Source organism: Oryzias melastigma, linkage group LG3 (genome assembly GCF_002922805.2).
Source record: "Oryzias melastigma strain HK-1 linkage group LG3, ASM292280v2, whole genome shotgun sequence".
Taxonomy (NCBI): Eukaryota; Metazoa; Chordata; class Actinopteri; order Beloniformes; family Adrianichthyidae; genus Oryzias; species Oryzias melastigma.
Window position 1 is genome coordinate 14,365,007 of NC_050514.1, and position 7,874 is coordinate 14,372,880.

A 7,874-nucleotide genomic window follows, 5' to 3' on the forward strand; every position below is an offset into this window, starting at 1 on the left:
CAGGATGGAAACAAACCTGAAAATAGAACATCACAAGAACCAAGAAAACACAACTGCAATCAAACAAAACGGCTTGATTGTTGTAATAGTCTACAGAATCTTTCTGCACACGTCCACCATTCTTTATCTGATTACATGATCAAACAAGCAGCATTAGCTGCTATCTCCCACCACATCATGACAGGACCTGAGTTAAATATTGTTTTTGTTGTTATGTTAGAATTAGATTCACAAGCAGTCTCGTCTGCATGGAATTCCAAAGCCTTATCATTCATTAACATTAGCTCGCCAATTAGCTGGGCCTGTCATCTACATGCACACAGGCAAATCACAGAGCAAACAACGCTGACAATTAACTGTTGGTCTACATTACACAATGAACACATGACATAAGTAGACTAATTTGCTCATTTAAATTTCTTGAATGTGAAATCTATTATAAAAAACAATTTTGCAATAGGCTATTACTTTAGATAGTTGTAGCTAGAGTACCAAACCACAGAAACAGACTTTTAATAGGTTTATTGAGTTCTAATTCAAAGTATGGAAGTTTTCACAAAAAAAGCGAATTTTTCGATTAAAAAAAATAGTTAACTGTTGTATGCCCAAAATGTATATATTCTTTTTTGTGTAAAGGTCTTTTGACTATTTTTTTTTTTTTTTTTTTGGTAAAGCACTTTGTGTTACATTAGTTGGAAATGTGCCATACAAATAAAGTTTGATTTGATATTTTTCTCCAATTTTTATGTCTAAGATTTCTTCAAAAAGGGGAAAATTACAGATGGACTAGAAGAAACTGATGAAACACAGCCCTTTAGGTTTGTCCTAAAATGTTCTAATAAAAAAAAATCTTCCCCTGAATATTCTAACCCCATGAGACACACAAATGGACAGTTTCTCAATTTCTAATGCAAGTGCTGCTTCAGAAAGCATGTAACAGACTAACAAGTTATTTTATTTAAAGCCTTTTTCATATTGCCTTTCATTAGGCTCTTCATTCCACCTCTGAGGTATCTTGGTTTCCCCTCAAATAACCCAATAGTGCAAAAGTGTAATATTTCGTTCCGTCTCAGTGACGACTCAGGAGGAAGTCACAGAGCAGAATCAAGGGTGGAATGGGTGCTGCTTAGAAGGGTAAGACGATCATCTTAAAAGCCTTAATGACACACTCCAATGAAAATGGTGTGTTTGGCGTTTTAACATGTTCTTGTAGCATTTTTCTAATGATGGAAGGCGTATATAAAAAAATAAACATTGAAATTGAATTTCTTTATTCAAGTCATTGTGGACATTCCTTGTAGACAACTAGATCCGTGTATGTCTTTATGTTCCTTGTCTGTACTGACATCTGGCTTTAAGCTGAAGGGCCGGATAGCTCTGATGGTGCTCGCCATTTTTGGTGCTTTAGTAATGTCAGGTTGGGGATGTGAGGGGCTGTAAGCTAGCTAAAGGATGTTTTAGGAGATGAACACAGCAGTTACTTGTCCATGTGTTTGTCTACTTTGGGTTCTACATCACCAGGCATGAGATTTCAAAGAGGTTAAATAAGATGATTTTTTTCTATTTGTATCATACTTCTATATTTCTATTCTTTTCAGAATGTCATTTTATGTTTCATTGTGTTGGGTGTGGATTAGGGGGGTTGAGCACATTCAATGTGTTGCATAACCTTTATTTTGAAATGTGAAAGTTTTTTGTATGGTTTTTGGTTTAAAGATGTCCCAATCACACTTTAATGCTTCAAAACTCTAAAATATTTACAGTCATTGCTCATCCTGGTTGGTCAGTCAGTGGTTTGAAAAGAATTTCAGCATGTCGGCCATCAATTAATTCCGCTTATAGCTAATGAATTGACAGCTTGCTGGCATTTGAGAAGTCAGTCAGTCTTTTGTTGTGACCATCCATCAAGCATGGGATCGACATGTTTGCTTTTTTGACACTCATTCCTTTAGCTAGCATTAATTTCACAGTTAATCCCATTTACAATAATTTGTAATGACTTATTACCAACTCTGATAATAACAGACAAACAGATTAGGTGTGAGTTTAGATCACTACTTCTCTTGTTATATTATTTATCTGTTTTCCAAAAATATTCAGTGGATTTTTAAACTTGGATGTGTTTTTGGTGCTTCTAACATGTTATTGTAGCATTTTATTGATGATGGAGGACATCAATAAAAGAATTTAGAATCTGGGATGCTATCCGGCTCAAAAATGTACGGCTGCATAGCTTCGATATTGCTTTCTGTTTTTTTTTTTTTTTTGCTACTCTAATGCTAGCTTGGGGTGATAAGATGATTTAAGATAGCAGGAGAGAGTGTAAACAAAGGAATGCTGGGTATCAATGACCGATTCTGTGCCGTCCCACCCACAACCTAAGTCTATGCCCACAACCCAGAGGCAAATTTAGTATCAAAAAAACAACACAGGGTTTTTTAATTATTATTTTGGCTAAAAACTGCAATAATTAAAAGACCACTGGGAATGGTTTTACCATAGAAAAAATGTAGTTGGAGTGGGACATTAAAGAGTAGCCAAACCCCAGATCAACCTTTTTGACTGTTAATCTCTATAAATGAGGCTTTAAAAGTTCTGTCTGTTGGTTATTGCCAATTTTTTGACAAATTAAAATAAACTTGTTAAATTCTTGGAAATATAGTCAAGAACCCCCTGTGTGCTGTCCCCTACAGGTTGAAATGAGGTATTACATTTGAAATTCGTGATTGGTCAAACCGTTTAAGTCCCACATCAGAAGTCCCATGGAGTGATCTGCAGCTCCTGTTCCTCATGTGGCTGCATTTTCTGTATGTGGAAGCAAATCGGTTGCACCGCTCTCCCGCATGCGCGAACCAAACGTCACTTCCGCTAAAGCATTTTCCGGTCTTCGGACGGTAATAACAATATTAACCTCATAGGATGTTAATATAGCACTTAAAATGTTTATCATAGTGAAAACATTCACTTATTGTTGAAAAAATGAAAGGAAAAAGACACGTTAAGGATCAGGACCTTACGATCTTGCAGTGACTACAAACGGACTACGAATGTTTTCTTCTTCTGCTATTTTACATGATGGAAGTTTACTCCCTAAGCTAAGAGGATACAGCGCCACTTCAAAACACTTTATTTTATCCGGATATCCAAATTCGTTATTAACGGTAACTCTGTGGCTTTTTTTCACACAGTAATCCAGTCAGGAGAAGCTCTTGGTTGTTGAGAAAAACATAAATTCTTGTGATCAAGGAGTTTTACTGTTTGAAAATGACTCTGTGGTATAGTGGGTGAAGAGCGGAAGTGACGTGTGGTTCGCGCATGCGGGGTGAGCGGTGCAACCGATTTGCTTCCGCATACAGAAAATGCAGCCACACCCCAGCCCCACCCCTCTGACTGGATTTTCAGATTTCGGCTGTGGGTGGAGTCAGCCTCCAACTTTCCTGTTTGGTTACCCTTTAAGTTACCTGACCTAAGTTAACAAGCTCGAGCTTATTACTATTACTAGTTTTGCTTTAAGCAAGAAAAGAGAAAAATTCTCACAATTTTCTGCAGCTGAAGCTTTTAACCACTAAGAAGAAATGGCACAATGAATAGTAAAAAGTAATTTCAGAATTTTTAGTGAGAACATCAAAATGTATCGCTAACAAATATTGTTAGACTTGGCACTTTGTAACATTTTTAATAAAAACAAATAAAAAATAAGTGCGTCAGTGATTTGATTAGATTTTTTTTAATAAATCTATACATGTAATATGTTCTTGCCACAAAGAAACTATGTGGAATCTAGGTGTTAGTGGGGTTTAGGAGTAGTTCTTGTGTCGTCTTCAGAGAAGTAAGAGGAAGAGTACCATGATGACAGGAGGTGCCAGATTGTCTTATATGATTCTGAACAAACTACTGGAACCAGCCAGCAGTTCAGTGTCTTGCTCCACGACGCTTTGACATGTGGAGGAGTAAGGACTCATGGGTGGAGAAGTCTTGTTGTAAAAGTAGGGCAGAAGAGATCAAAGAGGAAAAGTGATCTAGGTCAAGTGACTTAAAGCTGTGGCAAAATGTGACAATGAAGTGAAGGTATGAGAAGATTTAAGCAGGATGATATAAAATTGAAGGAAAAGTGCCATAAAGTTCAGAGAAGTTTGGGGAAAAGTTACTACCGGTAGTAGTTCTTTTAGTTGTCATTTATTAATATGGAGGTGTTGTCACTGAAATTAAAATGAAAATATAGGTTATTAACCTCATGGATGGATGGATGGATGCTTCCCATTTCTCATCAATGGCCTGCATAGTTCTTGGACTGCTGTTTTACACTTACCACTGCAGGAGGTCACCTGCCTTTAACCTGAGGGCGCAGTGAGCTCCAATCATAGCTCTACAAGTGGTTTTGGTGGTTTAACCCTCTAATACTCCAAAACTGCCCTCAATGCTGACTGGAAAGCAAAGTATTCATTTTGACTTGACTATGCCTTGCAAATGGCAGTCTTCCACTCTACGTTCACACCAGGCTCAGAAAGCGACACTTCAAACAAAAACTTTTAATGGAAAGTCAGTGTAATAGCATGCATATGAGTGTTTTGAGCTTCCACATTCAAAATTCTCATGTTAACACATTGCTAATCATGTCTGTAAGTCTGTTTTTGGGCTCTGTGTACAAAAATCCATATCTGTGTCCAGACATCATATACATTCATGTTCTAAGTACTTGAAATGTGTGTAATAATAAATGTTTAGTAGATAAAATAATCCAGAAGAGAGTTCGTGGACACACTCTAAAATTTTAGTAACATTTCATTTTGGTTTTTTTGTCAAAATAGAAAAATATTTGCAAAAATGAACACTTTTTATCTTCACACTAATTCCATGCCTGCCAGAGGCGTGTTGACTGTTAGATATTAGCTTGACTCAGCCGTGATCTTTTATCATTATGCTTCCTTGGCCCTTCATCCCCATTATGAGAGGCTTTCTGGCTTTTTGTCAGATCCTGCTTCTCTACTCACCTTATATGGTCACGCTTCTCATTCTCATCAGCTTCTCCACACACTAATTATATCACATGTTTATCCTCTGATACTCTAGCTCCAGCACTTGACTCATTGCTGGAACATCTCAGCCATTGCCATGACTCTCATCTGCTCTTTGCCTACTTAGTTTTTTTTTTTTTGGCTTTTCTGTCTTTCTTTGCAAAATTTCCTCAGATTGTGGATTTTGTAATGTGAGCATTAGATTTCAGATTGTAGATTTCAGATTACAAACCTTCGTTGACTTGCAGACTATTTAACAGTAACCTACCAGCTAAGGAAAAACATGCTAAACTCTCCTTCCCACTCTGGTGCCGCATCACTGGATCCTTCTCGGGTCATCACTCATCCGGAGTTGTCATCCTCTGAACCTTCCTGTATTATATCATCTACAGGAGCCCATATTCACGTTTCTACGAGTAAGCTCTCCTTAAGCCCATTGTTTTTCTCTTTTCTGCCTGTACTTAACCTGTGTCTGCTCTCTCCAGAGGGTTCATGGATCCTTTCGAGGTTTGGAGGTGTTACTGCTCACTCCGTCCACTCATGTGGTTCTTGTTGAGATCAGCCTGAGAATAAAATAAAAATAAATTTTCCTTCTTACTTCCAGGTCTGTTATCGTCCAATATCAAACTCTGACCTATCATGTGCAAGTTTAGGACACTCGTGGAGTAAAAATGGGCAAGAATCAGCAGATTTAATGCAAATACTCACTTCTAGATCACAATTAAAGACCATGACAATGGATTCAGTGTCAAAACACAGTCCTTCCTCAGGACAATACATTTTTATAAATTTCTGGTCTTCTTCATCAGGTGTTGTTATTGTGCTGTCAGTGTCTTGATCTCCTCTGTGAACTGATGTATCACATAGTTACACAACTAAAAGAACACTGATTTGTATAAGTTCCTTCATGGAAAGATGAAATGGCTTATTTAGCAATATAAACTTGTGTATAGCTTAATCTGGTAGATTAACCAGTGCTTTTCAACTATTTTAAGACAAAGAAAGAAACACCACCAAACAAAAATGTTAAAAAATACAGAAACAAATTTTTCTCAAAGTGTCTTGATTAAGAATGAAATAAAGACAAAGAAAAAAAATATTTTATGATTTTTTAATTTTGCTAGTGAAACCTGGGCTTGGATGAACACAGATGTGATATCCTAGCAACTGTAAATGTTTATTAGACCAATTAGGTGAAATTGAATATTTTTTCTGACAATCTCTGATGGCACACCAGTATAGTGTAGCACAAAATGTAAAAAACACTGGCCTAAAACAGCTGTAACTCCTATACCTCACAGAAAACCAGCAACGGTTAAGTATTAGGAGAAAATCTGTGTAAAAAAAAAAAAAGAACCAGACTCTCTAATCAGCAGACTGATGAAGAGTAAGCCCATGTAGCTGACTCCCTCTCTGCTTGTAGGAGGTAATGCATGACTAGAGCTACCAGATGCAACGCATTTAATATCAAAGTGCTCTCATCTGGCGTTACAATAAAAGTTAAAACAGCGACATGCCCGATTGTTTTGGAACGCTGCTACATGGACGCATCTTTGCTGGCACCAACAATGCAACATTCAGCCAATTCCAATATTTAATCAGAGGTTTGCATGATATTTTTTTATTGAGGACAATGACTGGATTCATGACCGAGTTACTGCCCACAGGCTGTTGTTGAAAGCACTTGTTTTTTTATATTCTGCCACACTTCACATCATGACACTGGAAATCAGAGTTAGTTTGTTTTTTCAAACTTTTCACACCAAGTATGAGGAAAACAAAATACAAAGAATACTTTAAAAAATAAAATTGTCTTTCAATATAAAGTTTGCTCTGGTTATGATAAAATATTTTTTATTAATGTATTTATTTATTTTAGTATAATATAATATAGGGGCTGCACGGTGGCGCAGTGGTTAGCGCTCTCGCCTCACAGCGAGAAGGCCCCGGTTCAAATCCCGGCTGGGACCTTTCTGTGTGGAGTTTGCATGTTCTCCCCGTGCATGCGTGGGTTTTCACCGGGGACTCCGGCTTCCTCCCACCGTCCAAAAACATGCTTCATAGGTTAATTGGTGACTCTAAAATGCCCCTAGGTATGAATGTGTGAGTGACTGAGTGTGTGATTGAGGCCCTGAGACAGACTGGCGACCTGTCCGGGGTGTACCCCGCCTTCGCCCATCAGTGGCCGGGATAGGCTCCGGCACCCCGCGACCCCGAAAGGGATGAAGCGGTCAAGAAAATGGATGGATGGATAATATAATATAATATAAATTCCTACTTTAGTCAAATTGTTGTTGCCCAAATAGCCAGGTCTTCAAAAAGACCAACAGAATATTCAGCATTCCACCACTGATTTTCCAGCAGATAAATCATAAATGCATCTAATTCCCTTCTGTCCTGATGTCTCATAAGGGCTTTGCAGATGCCAGACACCTCCAGGTTACTGCTCTTTTAGATATGGTAACTCATCAGCATGAGTGACAAGTGTGGGAGTAAGAATTTGATCAAATGAGGCTGTGCAAGTATAAGACTAACGCTTCCTGCAACGAGGCAAATGCAATGAACTTCACAACTGTTGTCATCTGTAATGAATACAAGAAAAAACACCTTTGAAATTGTGTTGTTGCTGTCACTCACAACATTTAAAAAAAGGTGTCATTCTATTGTCATAAAAAACAAAAAACTCACTTGCTCTAAAACTTACACTGCAACACAAGAGTCTGATACTGGGTCTTGAATGAGATATCCATTAGACTCTGAGGATTATCAGTTGTAGGAGAGCTGTTTCTGACATGATCCCAGTCTTTCTTCTCAAAGGATGTGATGATGAGCTGACACAGACATTGCCACACTGACATA